This window comes from Lathyrus oleraceus, chromosome 7, assembly GCF_024323335.1.
Source record: "Lathyrus oleraceus cultivar Zhongwan6 chromosome 7, CAAS_Psat_ZW6_1.0, whole genome shotgun sequence".
Classification (NCBI taxonomy): Eukaryota; Viridiplantae; Streptophyta; class Magnoliopsida; order Fabales; family Fabaceae; genus Lathyrus; species Lathyrus oleraceus.
In genome coordinates, this window is record NC_066585.1 from 170,699,197 (window position 1) to 170,721,440 (window position 22,244).

The window sequence follows — 22,244 nt, forward strand, 5'->3', positions numbered from 1 at the left end:
GGTCCTCTTCCAGAAAACTGACACCCAGAGATTACCAGAAAAGATTCTTCCCTTTTTCCCTCCAGTCATATCTCTGAACCCGTGGTTTCTGCTTAAAAACCCTTTTCCCTTCGCTACGTCGACATGAACTTCAGGACTGCTCCTCCTAAAAACTGTCCTAAGTTTTGTGCCTGGATGGATCGGTTAAAATTAGAGAAAATCGACCATTGGAAAAGGACAGGCATCTACACCCTTATACAGATTGCCCGTTGTGGTCCTCCCCAGTCTTGTGGCATGTTATTAGCTGCCCTCCAATTTTGGGAGAGTTCAACCAACTCTTTCCATACCAAGTGTGGCATGATCACACCGACACTCCTGGACATCGCTGCCATCACTGGCTTAAAACCGACTGGCGAAGTCTTCGACTGTGAAGCTGTAGCGCCAATCTCCCTGCGGTTTGACGTTAGTGATTCTCGCAAGCCAACGTACAACAATTTCATTGATCACCATGCCACCTCTGCAGGCCCTGTGACCGGCGAGGAACATGTGGATTTCCTGACCCTCTGGCTATCCCGCTTTGTCTTCTGCTCCAGATCTATGCAGGTAGCCAAGCACTTTGCTCTCCTGGCAACTCATCTGCACCAAGAGCGTGACATCGCCCTGGGCCAACTGATTTTAGCTTCTCTCTATGAGTCTCTTCCTGAGGTCGTCTGCCAAATTAGACTCTTTGACCCTGAGAATTCCAGAAAGAAAAATGTATTGGTCCATGGACCTTTCTGGTTCTTGCAACTGTGGCTCAATGCCACTTTCTCTAAAGATATAGTCCTCTACGGGATGAGAAGGGTCGCGTGTCCCCCAGAGGAATGACACCTTATTTGGAAACGGTTAATCCCTCTAACGCCCATCGACAAAAACTTCCCGGACCTCCAAGTGTTTCGTCTTTTATTCGACATCATGCCGACCCGTGCCAATTTTCTACCTTTTATGGCCCCTTTCAGCCGTCGAACTGAGGGTCCTGCATGGCTCACCAGGCCTTTTCCTCCGACTGAAGATGAGCATAGAGATGAAACGTTCCTTATTTGGAGGCGTCTTCTGGTCCCTCGATTCCTGTCGGCTGAAACCTCTAGTAGCAACCCTGGCTTAGTGGCTTATCAGCCTAACTTGGTGGCCAGACAATTTGGCCTTTGCCAGTTCATTCCCAAGTCCCTGTTCTCTTCTCAAGAATTACTCACCAATATCCTCTGTGGTCAACCTTGGAGTGAGATCCAGGAGGAACTTGAAACCATCTGAGAAAATCGACCACGGCTCCCCTCTATTCCTTTTCGACCAGCCTACTTTTGTACCAAAGAATTCCATGATTGGTGGCAGTCCTATTTTTCTATTTATGTTGGCGCTCCTGAGGCCAAACTATCTAAATTAACTCAAGCTTTTGTTTACTTGCAGGCAAATTCGACCAAGTGTAAGGCTCTTCATGTCAAACAAATTCGCGCTTTCTAGAATTATTTCCAAGTTGTGTATCGATCAGATAATCTTCGTCGGACCATCTGGGAGGCCGCGGTCGAACTAAAGGAGAAAGTAACCGACAGGCTCCCAAAACTTAAAATCCCCGGTTACGCGAAAGACAAGTATCTTTACGCCCTTCATTTTGGAAAGACAAGTAACCGACAACCTGTGAGATTACTGTTTCCGTAGTGGATAAAGTTCCTCGTGGCACTTCATCTGTATTAGAATCTGACATTTTCAAAGTTTCTCGTGGCTTACTATACAGTTTGCCACTTCTAAGTTTTATGCAATTTCGCAACTGCGCTAGCACCGTCCCATTGGGCGTGCCATTTTGTTTACTCACGGCTCCCCTCTATTCCTTTTCGACCAACCTACTTCTGTACCAAAGAATTCCATGATTGGTGGCAGTCGTATTTTGCTATTTATGTTGGCGCTTCTGAGGCCAAACTATCTAAATTAACTTAAGCTTTTGTTTACTTGCAGGCGAAGTCGACCAAGTGTAAGGCTCTTCATGTCAAACAAATTCGCGCTTTCCAGTATTTTTTCCAAGTTGTGTATCGATCAGATAATCTTCGTCGGACCATCTGGGAGGCCGCGGTCGAACTAAAGGAGAAAGTAACTGACAGGCTCCCAAAACTTAAAATCCCCGGTTACGCTAAAGACAAGTATCTTTACGCCCTTCATTTTGGAAACCTCAAGTTCCCTCCTCTGCCATCTAGCCCCTTGGCTTTGGCCTTTGGTCATTTGGTTCCGGTGTGGTTTTATTGTCCCATTTCATACGTACAAAATGCCTATAAGAAAAAGGCCGACAAAATGGTCCCGACGAAGCATTATCTGCCTGACTACTTAGGGCCACTTCATATTGATCCTCAATATGTTAGCGTGTTCGAATCCACACAACTTGGTAACACTTTTTTGGAAAGTTAACACCTCCTTTCAGCTGGATTTCGTTGCTCACTTGTATCTCTTCTGTTTGTTTGTAGCGATCCCTCTAGACCCTGTGGATCCTGCTCCTGCTAAAGAACCTACTCCTTCGACACAAGAGGCTCAGGTTCGACTCTGGATGAGTTATCGTTTCCTTTAGCTTTTTGTTTTTTATTCTTAGCCGTCATCTCCCTTTTTGCAGGCAGCTCCTGAGAAATCCTCTGATGATGATGAGCGCCCTATTGCTCAAGTCTTGAAAAAACCCAGTTCTTTGGTATGCATCTATATGAAGCATTCTCATTTACTCCTGTGATTTTTTAAGGGAAACACTACGTGGTCTCTAATTTCTTACTTATGTGTAGGGTTAACCACGTTCGACAGACCCCATTGTCTCCTCTCACTCCAAAAAATCCAAAAAACACAAACGCTCTGTCGCCACAGGATCTGAGGTATTTCTTGTCGGCTTGTCTGATATTCTGGCTAGAATATCTGCTTATAACCTCTCTTCGTGTCTCCATCCAACTTCCCAGCATAAATCCAAAAGCCACCATGGCCACAAGAGGAAGAAGCATGACTCTCCCTCCAGGAATGGCGAAACCAAGAAGAACAGACACCATACAGTGCCCACTCCAGAGGTTCCTCCTGTAGACGTCGACACCATTGTGGTCGACACTTCCATTCTCGACAAGGTCCCTGATCCAGCTGTGGGGGTTTCACAATCGACTAGCACCTCCCCTACTACTGCCTTGGGGAAAGAAAATCAGGATGCCGTCTCCCCTGCGTCGACACAGGTAATTACTTGTTTTCCTGTCTACTCCCTTCGCTTATTGTACTTCTCTTACGGACATCTTTTCCTTACAGCAGGCTGATGCTTCTGCTGAGCCAACTCAACCCGTCGCCGAATACACTCCTTCGTCGCCGGTTTCTTCTCTAGCTTGCCCACTACAGTCTGCCGACACCGCTGGTGAGTTCATTGACTTCCCTATCCAGATTAGTGATAGTGACTCTGACTCAGTCACTAGTCCTGCAACGTACACAGATTTTAGTTCGACTAGTTCTGACTCTAGTCTTTCTTCATCTTCCTTGCCTTTGTAGGATCCAAGGGGACCAGTGGGTGTCGACACCAATAAGAAACCATCTTCTCAGACTACTCCTCTGTCCACCGCCTCTCCTTCTTCTCAGACTACTCCTCTGTCGACCGCTTCTCCTTCATCTCTCCCGGGGCTGGCGATAAAGCCTTCTGCTTTAGAAGCAATTGCTAGGCTCCGAAGCCCGGTGAGGTCACGTGATGCATCTTCTGACTCTGAATAACTTCACTCTGGAAAAATGGGCTCTAAAGCAACAAAGACCAAAGCCTTAATGGACAAAGTTCGCTTTCACGCCTTGAATCCTGACCTTCCTTTTGTGCTCATGCACGAGCCTGCTGTCGGTCCAGAGATCTTGAGCGTGCTTGCCCAACTTAAAGATCTTCAGCTCTCAGAATATGCCAAGCGTGCAACGGCCGCTCTAGAGCAACTCTTGGTTCCCATGTTGCGCCATCTCGACAGCGTTAGGGAAACTGAACGCCAAATTGCTTCTACTGAGGCCTTTGTGAAGGAAAAATGGGAGTTGGTGATGAACGCTGACGCGGAGGTCACCAGACTGTTGGGGATTATGGAGGAGAAGAAACAAGAATTGATCTCCAAACAAACGAGGGCCACTGAGATACGCCAACAAATTGATGCCCTTCGACGTCAAATTGCTGCTTTGGACAGTGAGTTGGAGTCAATCACCAAGGAGGAGTCATGCTTTATCGACGAGGTTCTGAAACCTGCCCAGGTCACTGTGGAGCAAACCACCGGTGATTCCTTAGCGCTAGCTGAAGAGCTTTCGATTGTTAAGGAGAGGCTCGAACAACTTAAAGCCCAGGCTGACACCTTGGAGCCTACGTCTCTGCATTACAATTTTGAGCTCAAATCTTTTCAATCCAAGTTCGGCCAACTGTGACCGCTTTTCATTTTGTTATTTTAGTTTGTGTAATGTTTAAACAATGGCTTTTTGCCACTTTAATGTTATCATTCTTATTTTAGCATTGTGTATTTACTTTCTGTGCCTTTCGTAGCTGGTTTTAAACATAGTTTTCTCCAACATAGTTCGTTCGAAAGTTATTTAGTCTGTCAAAATCTTGACCTCTTGAAGGAGAGGCTTATATTTTTTCAAGTACTTTCCATTCACCCTCAGGATTCGCCTATTTGGTGCCAACTCCTCGACCTCGTAGGCGTTATTAGAAAAAACCTGCAAAACCTTAAATGGTCCTTCCCAATTAGGGGACTATTTACCGGGAACTCTATCATTTCTGTCCATAGGCAAGATCACTCTCCAAACTATATCGTCGACAGCAAACATTTTACCTTTCACCTTTTTATTGTAGGCTCTGGCGACTTTTTCTTTCTGCCTTTGTAGGGAATCCAAGGCTAACATTCTCTCTTCATCTATGTCGACCAGTTCGTCTGTCATCATGCTCCAATAATCTTTAGAAGGTATTTCATATTGTCTTTGGGTTCTTACCGCCTGTACCTGAATCTCTACTGGCAACACTGTGTCATGCCCATATACCAGTCGAAATGCAGTTGTTCCAGTTGCTTCTTTTGGTGACGTTCGACATGCCCACAAAGCTTGGGCTAACGTCTTATGCCAATTTATTGGCCTCTTGCATATGTGTTTCTTTATTAGGCTGATGATCACCTTATTAGGAGCTTCGGCTTAGCCATTCGCCTGTGTGTAATAGGGGGTAGAAGTCAGTAATTTGATTCCCATTTCTTTTGCAAAATCTTGCACTTTTCGACCAGTGAAAACTGACCCCTGGTCGGTTGTGATTGTTTCTGGGATGCCAAATCTGGAGATGATATAACTTTGGACAAAATCTATCACAACCTCTTGGTCTACATTTGTTAATGCTACGACTTCGACCCATTTTGTGAAATAGTCGATACCGACTAAAACATACCTTTGTTGTTTCGACGAGGCTGGTTTTATTTCTCCTATAACATCCAGTGCCCACCCTCGAAAAGGTCAGGGCTTCACAATTGTATGCAACTCGCTTGCAGGCACATGTTGTATGCCCCTATGCACTTGGCATTCTTGACAGCTTTTAGCAAATTCAATGCAATCTTTCAACATTGAAGGTCAATAAACTCCTGAGCGCATCAAGAACCATTTCATTTTAAACCCTGCTTGATGCGCCCCACACGCTCCACTATGTGCGCTAGACACAGCCACATACGCCTCGCTTTCTCCCAGGCATTTTAGTATCCCTCCTTCAACTGTCTTTTTGAATAGTTCATCATTCACCAAGACGTAGCTAAGGGCCCTATATTTTATTTCGATCTGTCAACCCTACAGGATTACGTAAATAATCGACTAGCGGTTAATAATATCAAAGTGGGAAGACACGTACATATCAACAGGCTTAATATATTACTTTAGTTTCATACAAGAGAAATACAGGCATAGACATAGTTTTTCTATATCACTATACATAGTTTCAGGGTCATTAAGCATTCGACTAAGGTAATACACAGGTCTTTCGACACATTTTTCATCCTCTTGGACTAACATACTTCCTATAGTCGATTATGAGGCTGTAATATACAGTCTCATTGGCCTATTCCTAACATGAGGGGCCAGTACTGGAGGCCTAGTCAAATACTCTTTGATTTTGTCAAAAGCCTCTTGGTGCTCATCCTGCCACCTGAAATCCTCGTTCTTCAGTCGAAGTAGTGGGGAGAAAGCTTTTGTTTTGCCACTTAAATTTGATATAAATCTTCTAAGAAAATTTATTTTGCCCAACAAAGATTGTAGTTCCTTTTTGGTCGACGGAGGCTTGACGTCCATAATGGCTTTTGTTTTGCTTTGGTTTACTTCAATACCCTTTTTATGCACCACAAAGCCAAGGAAGTCGCCTGCCTGTACACAAAAAGCACACTTTAATGGATTAATTTTTAATCCATATTTCCTCATCCTTAGAAAGGCCTTTCGAAGATGTTCGACGTGAGTATGTCGACCATTGGATTTTATCACAATATCATCAATGTATACTTGCATGAAATCTTCAATAAAATCATGGAACATTGAGTTCATTACCTCCTGGTATGTTGCTCCGACATTTTCAGGCCAAATGGCATAACAACCCACTCATAAGTCCCCAAGGCTCCTAGGCATCGAAACGCCGTCTTCGGCACGTCTTCTTCTGCAATAAAAATTTGGTTATATCCAGCATAACCATCTAACATACTTAAATATTCGAAACCAGCGGCCGAATCGACTAGCATTTCTGCCACGGGCATGTCATACTCATCTTTGGGGGTGGCAGCATTTAGATCTCTAAAATCAATACATGCTCTTAAAGACCCATTTTTCTTGATGAATGGCACAATATTGGCCAACCATCCGACATACCTTGCAGTTTGAATAAACTTGCTTTTCAGGAGTCTTTCTACTTCTGCTTTTATCTTTGCCATGATCTCTGGGGCGAAACGCCTGGGCGTCTGCTTTACTGGCTTTCTTCCAACTTTTATTGGCAGCTTTAGCTCGACCAAATCCCAACTTAAACCAGGCATTTCGTTATAATCCCAAGCAAAACAGTCCCTAAATTCTTTAAGTATGGATATTACCTTAGACTTTAGTTCTTCGTCGATGTTGGCGCTGATGTATGTTGGCCTTTTTTCGCCATTTTCGCCAAGGTCGACTTCTTCCAAGGGGTCTTTTGGTCGGATTTTCTCTGGTGCCTTTGGATCTTTTTCAAACCATAAAGGTTCATTGTCATAAATACAGTCCAAACGCTGCATGTTGACGTTTCCTTTATCCAAAACTGGCTTGTCTGGGGGCTCTGGCCCAATAGCCATATAACCCTCTTTATTTAACACATAGGCTTCGACAACCATGTTTTCCTCAGCCTAGAGCCGACTTTATTTTGTTCTTGGCAACGTATACCGAAATCTTTCTTAGAGCTTCTTTCTCAGTCATCATCAGTGACATCTCCCCAGCCTGTCGGTCGAATACCTGTATAGGATGGATCATCCAGACGTTCCACATCTCAAATGAAACCATGAGTCTCGTGCAGAGTTAGAGAAACGAAAGCCTCACTCAGATTATCATATACATCCTCAGCTGGAAAGCAAGGAGAAATGTTGGCCAACTTTCTCTCGAATTCCTTCTTGCCGACATTATTTACGTCAGCCATGAAGTACCCTTGGTCGGCTTCGATATTTTCGACCACTCCATCTTCTCTCCAAATCACCAACCTTTGGTGCGTTGAAGATGGTACGGCTCCGACACCATGGAGCCACTCTCTGCCAAATAACAAGTTGTAACTTGGCTTAGCATCTATCACCATAAATAGTGTCGGCCTAGTTATTGAACCCACCGTGATGTTCACCATAATCACACCCATGATGCTTTTCGTTTTTACCCCGTAGTCAGACAAGACTACGTTGTTGGATCTGACGTCAGTATCATACTTGCCAATCTTCCTCAGAATATGGTGCGACATGATATTGACAGTGGCACCACAATCGACCAAGACTTTGTTGACAGTGACGCCTTCCACTTTGGCCCTTATCAGCAGTGCTTTCAAATGATTTTTCATAGTCATCGTTGGTCTATCAAATACAACCTCTTGGATTTCAGTAAAGCCATCGTTTAGCACAAAATAACATCTTGGCTGGTGCAAAGTCATTTCTTCAGCGTCAGCATCGTCTACCGACTCCTCCACTCCAGTCACACAATTATATTCTCGCAGTAGAATTGACACCACGTTTGTAACACCCCAATTCTACCCGTCGTAAATTCAATTAAAAATCAGAGTAAACAAATTTCACACAAAATTGAGGCATCACATATATCATTTCATCAACACTTAAACAAATTACACAACACGACAATTGCGCAAGGATCCACTTAGTCCTTGTTAAATAATAAACAACACTGTATATGGATTCACCTAGTCCATATAGTAGCTATACACAAAACATCGCAATGGAAATCATTTAGATAATTAAGTTGAGTCGTACATTTACACATTCAAAAGAAAACAAGCAAACAAATGCCCATCACAACTATCATATACAATGATATACAAAAGGGCATTGTTACTATCAAAATCATGAAAAGCGTTCATTAACCCCTGAGTGTTACAATCCTAATCAGAGCAATGACACCAAAAGTGTGCTACCACTATCCTCCTCTCAACGCGGAGCACCTGCACGTTACCAATATAAAGGTAACGGCCAACAACAAAAGGGTGAGATACTCAAATCATATAATCAAGATAATGATAAGCAATATATAAGTAAATTCGGAAAGTTAGAAATATTGTTACCACATCGCACAATCCTTCACTTGAATGCTTATGTATTTAATCATAAACAAAGTCAATAATCATCCATAACATCAATGTTACATCATAGCATCTCATCACTTTAACATTTCATCAATCCATCATAAAACATTACGATTCATCGCATCATCGCAAAATATCACCGCACATCATAAACCGTCACACAACAACAATTATCACAAAATGCGGAAATAAACATAACCAACATATGTGACTTAACTATGCAAATGCTATGCGGTACCGACTCGTCGCTTTGCCATCAAGGCCAAGGCTTTATGCCCACTTCGCTTTTACCAAAAGGCCACGTCGCTATTGCCAAAAGGCCACGTCGCTTATTGAAATGTATGTGACTCCATGATAAATGATACACATACACCAAAATCATCATCGCATCAACATAACTCATCACAAAGGCCGAAGCCCACGTCGCTATTGCCATTTAGGCCACGTCGCCATTCACATGCATAAAAGCATTCACACAACATCATCTTCACCAACATTCATACATATGTTTATATATAAAACAAATGAGAATATTCATCACAATCAATTGTTTCATCATACAATCTCTTAGGTAATTCAACCTCATGCTATTTTTATTTACATCGCACACCTACACACTATAGTTAAGTGGTATTCCTCATTAATCAATAGGCTTCCTACTATATCAATTATTAATCACTTTTCCAAAATAATCACTTATTAAAATAAGCCCTTATAATGGCCTATATACATCAACAACATGTAGAAAATTTCATAAGCTTCGCAACGCTTCGAATGGGGACCAAAACGGAGTTACGGTTCAAAAGTTATGACTTTTTGAAGTTTACAAAAGAATTCTGTTTTCAACTCAGTTGGCGCCGCGAACTCTCTTTCGCGCCGCGAATTTAGCAGGAAACATAGAAAATGCGTTTTTGACCGTTAAATACCTTCCGGACCTCCGATTTCGATTCCGTAAAAAGTCACATTCTCAGAATTCAACGAACTACAATATTTTCAATATTACAAAGCCATTCTAACCACAATTTAACTTTTATTTCATCATTCTAAACATCATTCAATTAATTTCCAACACTTCCTAAATTCACAATTTGTGAAATTACTCATACTTTGATTCATCAACACAATAGCATATTTTTCACAACATACATCAACCCCAAACCATCAACAACAATACAACACACAATGTTATTTATCATTCTTCTAAACCTAATCCTAACATTTTGCAAAGAATTGATACATGTTCAATAATCACAAACAATCAACACTACATCAAGAACACAAACATTTTCAAAGCAAGGAATCCAATCACAACATCAAAACCCAACAATATCCTCTAACAACCATTACCCACATAAAACCCATCATTTTCATAATTATAGGAAATGATAACTCATACCCTTACCTTAGAGATGATGATTGAGTTACTCTATAGTGTTCTAGCAAGCTTGGGTTGATCAAGATGATGCTCTTCTTCTCCAATTTCCTCTTCCTCCTCCAAACCCTAACTTTTCTCTCTTTTCTTCTCTTTTCTCCTTCTTCTCTCTACTTCTTTCTATTTCTATTCCATTTTTATTCTTTGTTTTAATTAAATAAAAACTAACTAATGGGCTTAATTGTTACACCTCCCTTAATTACTATATACACCACTAGGCCCAATAGCTATTATACCACAATTCTCATAATTAAACTCTAATAATATATTAACACACAATAAAATATTTTACCGAAATAATTATAAATCAAACATTATAAAAATAATAATAATAACACTTAATAAAAATCGGGGCGTTACAACTCTCCCCCACTTAAATATTTTCGTCCTAGAAAATTGCCTCATTCGAATAACTCGGGGTAGGAGTCGCACATCCTGTTCTCCAATTCCCATGTTGTGCTTTCTCCGACTGCACCAATCCAAACAACCTTCACCAAATCAATTTCCTTTCCCCGTAGGGACTTTGTCTCACGACCTTCGATCCTCAAAGGCATCGTCTCAACCGTAAGGTTATCGCACACTTGAATATCATCCATTTGAATCACATGAGACGAATCCGAAATATACTTCCTAAGTTGAGACACATGGAACACGTCATGCAAATTCGAGAGGTTTGGCGGTAACACCACTCTATAAGCAACTTTTCCCACTCTACTCGTAATTTGATACGGTCCAATGAAACGAGGAGTCAACTTCTTAGCTTTCAATGCTCGTCCAACACCGGTCGTAGGTGTGACTCTTAGAAACACATGATCACCCTCTTGAAATTCCAAATCCTTTCTCCTCTTATCATGATAACTCTTTTGCCTACTTTGAGAAATCTTCATCTTATCTCGAATCATCTTAACCGTCTTGGTAGTTTCTCGAACAATCTCGGGTCCAAGTACCACACTTTCACCAGATTCATGCCAACACAACGGAGTCCTACACCTCCGCCCATACAAAGCTTCAAAAGGTGCCATTCCAATACTTGAATGGTAACTATTGTTGTAAGTAAACTCCACCAACGGAAGGTGAGTATCCCATGAACCTCCTTGTTCAAGAATACACGCCCTTAACAAATCTTCCAAGGATTGGATAGTCCTCTCCGTTTGACCATCCGTCTGAGGATGATACGCCGAACTCAACCTCAACTTGGAACCTAAAGCTTCTTGCAAACTCTTCCAAAATTCTGAAGTGAACCTCGGATCTCTATCTGAAACAATACAAAGAGGAACACCGTGCTGCTTCACAATAACATTGGTATAAATCTCCGCCAACTTCGACACCGGATAACTTATGTTAATAGGAATAAAGTGAGCCGACTTCGTAAGCCTATCAACAATCACCCAAATAGCATCACATCCTCTAGATGTATTCGGTAAACCCGTCACAAAGTCCATGGAAATGCTATCCCACTTCCACTCTGGAATTTCTAACGGTTGCATCAACCCCGCAGGTTTATGATGCTCCACCTTTGATTTCTGGCCAGTCAAGCACGCATACACGAACTGAGCTACTTCACGCTTCATTCCCGACCACCAAAATAATCTTTTCAAATCTTGGTACATCTTAGTCGCTCCGTGATGAATACTCAAATTACTCCTATGGCTTTCTTCCAAGATCATCCTTTTTAAATCCACATCATCGGGAACACAAATCGTACCACGAAACCTCAACACACCTTGTGCATCCAATTTGAAATCCTCATTCTCAGATTGTCCGAGTCCAATGATCACATCAACAAGTTTCATATCCAACTTCTCAGCCTCTCTAATGCTATCAAGAAAATCATTTTTAATCCTTAACATACCCAAAATCACACTTCTTGGTGTCACCTCGATCACTAAGCTCATATCTCGGAATTTCTCAATCAACTCCAACTCTTTCATCATCAAGGTCGACATATGCAAAGTCTTCCTACTTAGAGCATCGGCCACCACATTCGCTTTTCCCGGATGGTAGTTCAACCCAAAGTCATAATTCTTTAGCAATTCCAGCCATCTCCTTTGTCTCATGTTCAGCTCTTTTTGATCAAACAAATACTTCAAGCTTTTATGGTCACTAAAGACTTCAAATCTAGATCCATAAAGGTAATGTCTCCAAAATTTCAAAACAAACACAACCGCCGCAAGCTCTAAATCATGCGTAGGGTAGTTCTTCTCATGAATCCTCAATTGTCTAGAAGCATAAGCAACCACCTTACCATTCTGCATGAGCACACCTCCTAATCCCATCTTCGAAGCATCGCAATAAACCACAAACGGTTCCTCGGGATTTGGAAAAATCAAAATCGGAGCCGTTGTCAACCTTTTCTTCAACTCAAGGAAACTGTCTTCGCATCGGACATCCCACACAAAAGCAGCACCCTTACAAGTTAACTTAGTCAAAGGAAGTGCCAACTTAGAAAAGCCTTCTATAAACCTCCTATAGTAACCTGCCAAGCCTAGGAAACTTCTTATCTCGGTAACTGACGTAGGAGCTTCCCATTGCAACACCGCATCAATCTTCGATGGATCAACCGTAATTCCGTCACCGGAAACAACATGACCAAGAAAGCTAACTTAGCATACAATCTCTTCTCTTTCAACACTTGCAAAACAATACGCAAATGTTCCACATGCTCTTCCTCCGACTTAGAATAAACCAAAATGTCGTTTATGAACACCATCACAAATTGATCCAAATAAGGATGGAAAATGCGATTCATGTACTCCATGAATACTCCGACGTATTAGTAACGCTGAAAGGCATCACCGTGTACTCGTAGTGTCCATAACGAGTCCTGAAAGCAGTTTTCTGAATGTCCTCATCTTTCACCTTAATTTGATGGTAGCCCGACCTTAGATCAATCTTACTGAAAATACGATCACCCACTAAACAATGCATCAAGTCATCGATCCTTGGGAGTGGATACCTATTCTTAATCGTCACCTTATTCAATTGTCTATAATCAATACAAAGTCGCATGCTTCTGTCTTTTTTTTTCACCAGCAAAACTGAAGCTCCCCAAGGTGATACACTAGGTCTCACAAACTTCCTTTCAAGCAAATCCTCTAGCTGACTCTTCAGTTCAGCCAACTCTGATGCTGACATCCTATACGGCGCCATAGGGATGGGTCTAGTACCAGGTACAAGGTCAATAGTGAACTCAACTTCTCTTTCTGGCGGTGCACTAGGAATCTCATCGGGAAAAACTTTAGGGAAATTGCACACCACCGGCAAGTCCGCAATTACAACCTGACTCTCCACAGTTAAAGCAAACAACATCCTTCTGCTTACAATCACGAGCCGCATGTCCCGACATACCACAACGGAAACATCTCGTTTCACCAAGCCTACACACATTACTCTTGTGACCCGGCTTTCCACACTTGAAACAGATAACATTAGCAGGAGCATCTCCCCCACTTGTTCTTCGACCCGGAATCACTTTCCGTTTCCCTTTTCCAACCGGAGTTTCATATGGCTTACCACGGCTGTGTTGGCCCCTTCCTCTCTTCTCAGACAAGATCTTATAGTGTGCATTGTTGTCCTCTTCAAAGATTCTACAACTATCAATCAGATCCGCAAAGACGCGAATCTTTTGATATCCCACAACTTTCTTAATTTCCGGACGCAATCCATTTTCAAACTTGATGCACTTAGAGAATTCGGCATTGGCTCCATCATAGTGAGGATAGAACTTAGCCAATTCAGTGAACTTAGCAGCATACTCCGTGACTGACAAGTTCCCTTGCTTCAACTCGAGGAATTCAATCTCTTTCTTTCCTCGCACATCTTCTGGATAATACTTCCTCAGAAATTCTCTACGAAACACTTCCCAAGTAATCTCCTCGCCCGCAGTTTCCAACCTTAGACGAGTGTCCACCCACCAATCATCGGCTTCACCTGACAGCTTATGAGTTCCATAACGGATCTTTTGCACAAGAGTGCAATCCATCACTCTGAAGATTCTTTCAATCTCCTTCAACCAAGCCAAGGCTCCTTCAGGATCATACCTACCCAGAAAAGTAGGCGGGTTCTCCCTCTGAAACGTCGCCAGACTATGAGACCCCACGTTCTCGTCAGCATTGGGTGGGTTCTGGAACGCCTGAGCCATTGCCTGCATAGCTGCAGCAAGAGCCTCATCATTCCTCCCAGCGTTTCTTCCGGCCATCTTACACTTTTGCTGACAACACAAACAAGGATTAGCAACAAATTAACAACACAAGGTCGTTAAACAACAAAAGACTCAACAACGTGGTCGGATGGACCGACCTGCTCTGATACCACTAGTGTAACACCCCAATTCTACCCGTCGTAAATTCAATTAAAAATCAGAGTAAACAAATTTCACACAAAATTGAGGCATCACATATATCATTTCATCAACACTTAAACAAATTACACAACACGGCAATTGCGCAAGGATCCACTAAGTCCTTGTTAAATAATAAACAACACTGTATATGGATTCACCTAGTCCATATAGCAGCAATACACAAAACATCGCAACGGAAATCATTTAGATAATTAAGTTGAGTCGTACATTTACACATTCAAAAGAAAACAAGCAAACAAATGCCCATCACAACTATCATATACAATGATATACAAAAGGGCATTGTTACTATCAAAATCATGAAAAGCGTTCATTAACCCCTGAGTGTTACAATCCTAATCAGAGCAATGACGCCAAAAGTGTGCTACCACTATCCTCCTCTCAACGCGAAGCACCTGCACGTTACCAATATAAAGGTAACGGCCAACAACAAAAGGGTGAGATACTCAAATCATATAATCAAGATAATGATAAGCAATATATAAGTAAATTCGGAAAGTTAGAAATATTGTTACCACATCGCACAATCCTTCACTTGAATGCTTATGTATTTAATCATAAACAAAGTCAATAATCATCCACAACATCAATGTTACATCATAGCATCTCATCACTTTAACATTTCATCAATCTATCATAAAACATTACGATTCATCGCATCATCGCAAAATATCACCGCACATCATAAACCGTCACATAACAACAATTATCACAAAATGCGGAAATAAACATAACCAACATATGTGACTCAACTATGCAAATGCTATGCGGTACCGACTCGTCACTTTGCCATCAAGGCCAAGGCTTTATGCCCACTTCGCTTTTGCCAAAAGGCCACGTCGCTATTGCCAAAAGGCCACGTCGCTTATGCAAATGTATGTGACTCCATGATAAATGATACACATACACCAAAATCATCATCGCATCAACATAACTCATCACAATGGCCGAAGCCCACGTCGCTATTGCCATTTAGGCCACGTCGCCATTTACATGCATAAAAGCATTCACACAACATCATCTTCACCAACATTCATACATATGTTTATATATAAAACAAATGAGAATATTCATCACAATCAATTGTTTCATCATACAATCTCTTAGGTAATTCAACCTCATGCTATATTTATTTACATCGCACACCTACACACTATAGTTAAGTGGTATTCCTCATTAATCAATAGGCTTCCTACTATATCAATTATTAATCACTTTTCCAAAATAATCACTTATTAAAATAAGCCCTTATAATGGCCTATAAACATCAACAACATGTAGAAAATTTCATAAGCTTCGCAACGCTTCAAATGGGGACCAAAACGAAGTTACGGTTCAAAAGTTATGACTTATTGAAGTTTATAAAAGAATTCTGTTTTCAACTCAGTTGGCGCCGCGAACTCTCTTTCGCGCCGCGAATTTAGCAGGAAACATAGAAAATGCGTTTTTGACCGTTAAATACCTTCAGGACCTCCGATTTCGATTCCGTAAAAAGTCTCATTCTCAGAATTCAACGAACTACAATATTTTCAATATTACAAAGCCATTCTAACCACAATTTAACTTTTATTTCATCATTCTAAACATCATTCAATTAATTTCCAACACTTCCTAAATTCACAATTTGTGAAATTACTCATACTTTGATTCATCAACACAATAGCATATTTTTCACAACATACATCAACCCCAAACCATCAACAACAACACAACACACGATGTTATTTATCATTCTTCTAAACCTAACCCTAACATTTTGCAAAGAATTGATACATGTTCAATAATCACAAACAATCAACACTACATCAAGAACACAAACAACATTTTCAAAGCAAGGAATCCAATCACAACATCAAAACCCAACAATATCCTCTAACAACCATTACCCACATAAAACCCATCATTTTCATAATTATAGGAAATGATAACTCACACCCTTACCTTAGAGATGATGATTGAGTTACTCTATAGTGTTCTAGTAAGCTTGGGTTGATCAAGATGATGCTCTTCTTCTCCAATTTCCTCTTCCTCCTCCAAACCCTAACTTTTCTCTCTTTTCTTCTCTTTTCTCCTCCTTCTCTCTACTTCTTTCTATTTCTCTTCTTTCTATTTCTATTCTATTTCTATTCTTTGTTTTAATTAAATAAAAACTAACTAATGGGCTTAATTGTTACACCTCCCTTAATTACTATATACACCACTAGGCCCAATAGCTATTATACCACAATTCTCATAATTAAACTCTAATAATATATTAACACACAATAAAATATTTTACCGAAATAATTATAAATCAAACATTATAAAAATAATAATAATAACACTTAATAAAAATCGGGGCGTTACAACTCTCCCCCACTTAAATATTTTCGTCCTAGAAAATTGCCTCATTCGAATAACTCGGGGTAGGAGTCGCACATCCTGTTCTCCAATTCCCATGTTGTGCTTTCTCCGACTGCACCAATCCAAACAACCTTCACCAAATCAATTTCCTTTCCCCGTAGGGACTTTGTCTCACGACCTTCGATCCTCAAAGGCATCGTCTCAACCGTAAGGTTATCGCGCACTTGAATATCATCCATTTGAATCACATGAGACAAATCCGAAATATACTTCCTAAGTTGAGACACATGGAACACGTCATGCAAATTCGAGAGGTTTGGCGGTAACGCCACTCTATAAGCAACTTTTCCCACTCTACTTGTAATTTGATATGGTCCAATGAAACGAGGAGACAACTTCTTAGCTTTCAATGCTCGTCCAACACCGGTCGTAGGTGTGACTCTTAGAAACACATGATCACCCTCTTGAAATTCCAAATCCTTTCTCCTATTATCATGATAACTCTTTTGCCTACTTTGAGAAATCTTCATCTTATCCCGAATCATCTTAACCGTCTTGGTAGTTTCTCGATCAATCTCTGGTCCAAGTACCACACTTTCACCAGATTCATGCCAACACAACGGAGTCCTATACCTCCGCCCATACAAAGCTTCAAAAGGCGCCATTCCAATACTTGAAGGGTAACTATTCTTGTAAGCAAACTCCACCAGCGGAAGGTGAGTATCCCATGAACCTCCTTGTTCAAGAATACACGCCCTTAACAAATCTTCCAAGGATTGGATAGTCCTCTCCGTTTGACCATCCGTCTGAGGATGATACGCCGAACTCAACCTCAACTTGGAACCTAAAGCTTCTTGCAAACTCTTCCAAAATTCTGAAGTGAACCTCGGATCTCTATCCGAAACAATACAAAGAGGAACACCGTGCAGCTTCACAATAACATTGGTATAAATCTCCGTCAACTTCGACACCGGATAACTTATGTTAATAGGAATAAAGTGAGCCGACTTCGTAAGCCTATCAACAATCACCCAAATAGCATCACATCCTCTAGATGTATTCGGTAAACCCGTCACAAAGTCCATGGAAATGCTATCCCACTTCCACTCTGGAATTTCTAACGGTTGCATCAACCCCGCAGGTTTATGATGCTCCACCTTTGATTTCTGGCAAGTCAAGCACGCATACACGAATTGAGCTACTTCACGCTTCATTCCCGACCACCAAAATAATCTTTTCAAATCTTGGTACATCTTAGTCGCTCCGGGATGAATACTCAAATTACTCCTATGGCTTTCTTCCAAGATCATCCTTTTTAAATCCACATCATCGGGAACACAAATCCTATCACGAAACCTCAACACACCTTGTGCATCCAATTTGAAATCCTCATTCTCAGATTGTCCGAGTCCAATGATCACATCAACAAGTTTCATATCCAACTTCTGAGCCTCTCTAATGCTATCAAGAAAATCATTGTTAATCCTTAACATACCCAAAATCACACTTCTTGGTGTCACCTCGATCACTAAGCTCATATCTCGGAATTTCTCAATCAACTCCAACTCTTTCATCATCAAGGTCGACATATGCAAAGTCTTCCTACTTAGAGCATCGGCCACCACATTCGCTTTTCCCGGATGGTAGTTCAACCCAAAGTCATAATTCTTTAGCAATTCCAGCCATCTCCTTTGTCTCATGTTCAGCTCTTTTTGATCAAACAAATACTTCAAGCTTTTATGGTCACTAAATACTTCAAATCTAGATCCATAAAGGTAATGTCTCCAAAATTTCAAAACAAACACAACCGCCGCAAGCTCCAAATCATGCGTAGGGTAGTTCATCTCATGAATCATAAATTGTCTAGAAGCATAAGCAACCACCTTACCATATTGCATAAGCACACCTCTTAATCCCATCTTCGAAGCATCGCAATAAACCACAAACGGTTCCTCGGGATTTGGCAAAATCAAAATCGGAGCCATTGTCAACCTTTTCTTCAACTCAAGGAAACTTTCTTCGCATCGGACATCCCACACAAAAGCAGCACCCTTACAAGTTAACTTAATCAAAGGAAGTGCCAACTTAGAAAAGCCTTCTATAAACCTCATATAGTAACCTGCCAAGCCTAGGAAACTTCTTATCTCGGTAACTGACGTAGAAGCTTCCCATTGCAACACCGCATCAATCTTCGATGGATCAACCGCAATTCCGTCACCGGAAACAACATGACCAAGAAAGCTAACTTCTCTCAACCAAAACTCACACTTAGACAACTTAGCATACAATCTCTTCTCTTTCAACACTTGCAAAACAATACGCAAATGTTCCACATGCTCTTCCTCCGACTTAGAATAAACCAAAATGTCGTCTATGAACACCACCACAAATTGATCCAAATAAGGATGGAAAATGCGATTCATGTACTCCATGAATACTCCCGGCGTATTAGTAACGCCGAAAGGCATCACCGTGTACTCGTAGTGTCCATAACGAGTCCTGAAAGCAGTTTTCTGAATGTCCTCATCTTTCACCTTAATTTGATGGTAGCCCGACCTTAGATCAATCTTACTGAAAATACGATCACCCACTAAACGATCCATCAAGTCATCGATCCTTGGGAGTGGATACCTATTCTTAATCGTCACCTTATTCAATTGTCTATAATCAATACAAAGTCGCATGCTTCCGTCTTTTTTTTTCACCAGCAAAACTGGAGCTCCCCAAGGTGATACACTAGGTCTCACAAACTTCCTTTCAAGCAAATCCTCTAGCTGACTCTTCAGTTCAGCCAACTCTGATGCTGATATCCTATACGGCGCCATAGGGATGGGTCTAGTACCAGGTACAAGGTCAATAGTGAACTCAACTTCTCTTTCTGGCGGTGCACTAGGAATCTCATCGGGAAAAACTTCAGGGAAATTGCACACCACCGGCAAGTCCGCAATTACAGCCTGACTCTCCACAAGTAAAACAAACAACATCCTTCTGCTTACAATCACGAGCCGCATGTCCCGGCATACCACAACGGAAACATCTCGTTTCACCAAGCCTACACACATTACTCTTGTGACCCGACTTTCCACACTTGAAACAGATAACATTAGCAGGAGCATCTCCCCCACTTGTTCTTCGACCCGGAATCACTTTCTGTTTCCCTTTTCCAACCGGAGTTTCATATGGCTTACCACGGCTGTGTTGGCCCCTTCCTCTCTTCTCAGACAAGATCTTATAGTGTGCATTGTTGTCCTCTTCAAAGATTCTACAACTATCAATCAGATCCGCAAAGACGCGAATCTTTTGATATCCCACAACTTTCTTAATTTCCGGACGCAATCCATTTTCAAACTTGATGCACTTAGAGAATTCGGCATTGGCTCCATCATAGTGAGGATAGAACTTAGCCAATTCAGTGAACTTAGCAGCATACTCCGTGACTGACAAGTTCCCTTGCTTCAACTCGAGGAATTCAATCTCTTTCTTTCCTCGCACATCTTCTGGATAATACTTCCTCAGAAATTCTCTACGAAACACTTCCCAAGTAATCTCCTCGCCCGCAGTTTCCAACCTTAGACGAGTGTCCACCCACCAATCATCGGCTTCACCTGACAGCTTATGAGTTCCATAACGGATCTTTTGCACAAGAGTGCAATCCATCACTCTGAAGATTCTTTCAATCTCCTTCAACCAAGCCAAGGCTCCTTCAGGATCATACCTACCCAGAAAAGTAGGCGGGTTCTCCCTCTGAAACGTCGCCAGACTATGAGACCCCACGTTCTCGTCAGTATTGGGTGGGTTCTGGAACGCCTGAGCCATTGCCTGCATAGCTGCAGCAAGAGCCTCATCATTCCTCCCAGCGTTTCTTCCGGCCATCTTACACTTTTGCTCACAACACAAACAAGGATTAGCAACAAATTAACAACACAAGGTCGTTAAACAACAAAAGACTCAACAACGTGGTCGGATGGACCGACCTGCTCTGATACCACGTATGTAACACCCCAATTCTACCCGTCGTAAATTCAATTAAAAATCAGAGTAAACAAATTTCACACAAAATTGAGGCATCACATATATCATTTCATCAACACTTAAACAAATTACACAACACGGCAATTGCGCAAGGATCCACTTAGTCCTTGTTAAATAATAAACAACACTGTATATGGATTCACCTAGTCCATATAGCAGTAATACACAAAACATCGCAACGGAAATCATTTAGATAATTAAGTTGAGTCGTACATTTACACATTCAAAAGAAAACAAGCAAACAAATGCCCATCACAACTATCATATACAATGATATACAAAAGGGCATTGTTACTATCAAAATCATGAAAAACGTTCATTAACCCCTGAGTGTTACAATCCTAATCAGAGCAATGACGCCAAAAGTGTGCTACCACTATCCTCCTCTCAACGCGGAGCACCTGCACGTTACCAATATAAAGGTAACGGCCAACAACAAAAGGGTGAGATACTCAAATCATATAATCAAGATAATGATAAGCAATATATAAGTAAATTCGGAAAGTTAGAAATATTGTTACCACATCGCACAATCCTTCACTTGAATGCTTATGTATTTAATCATAAACAAAGTCAATAATCATCCACAACATCAATGTTACATCATAGCATCTCATCACTTTAACATTTCATCAATCCATCATAAAACATTACGATTCATCGCATCATCGCAAAATATCACCGCACATCATAAACCGTCACATAACAACAATTATCACAAAATGCGGAAATAAACATAACCAACATATGTGACTTAACTATGCAAATGCTATGCGGTACCGACTCGTCGCTTTGCCATCAAGGCCAAGGCTTTATGCCCACTTCGCTTTTGCCAAAAGGCCACGTCGCTATTGCCAAAAGGCCACGTCGCTTATGCAAATGTATGTGACTCCATGATAAATGATACACATACACCAAAATCATCATCGCATCAACATAACTCATCACAATGGCCGAAGCCCACGTCGCTATTGCCATTTAGGCCACGTCGCCATTCACATGCATAAAAGCATTCACACAACATCATCTTCACCAACATTCATACATATGTTTATATATAAAACAAATGAGAATATTCATCACAATCAATTGTTTCATCATACAATCTCTTAGGTAATTCAACCTCATGCTATATTTATTTACATCACACACCTACACACTATAGTTAAGTGGTATTCCTCATTAATCAATAGGCTTCCTACTATATCAATTATTAATCACTTTTCCAAAATAATCACTTATTAAAATAAGCCCTTATAATGGCCTATAAACATCAACAACATGTAGAA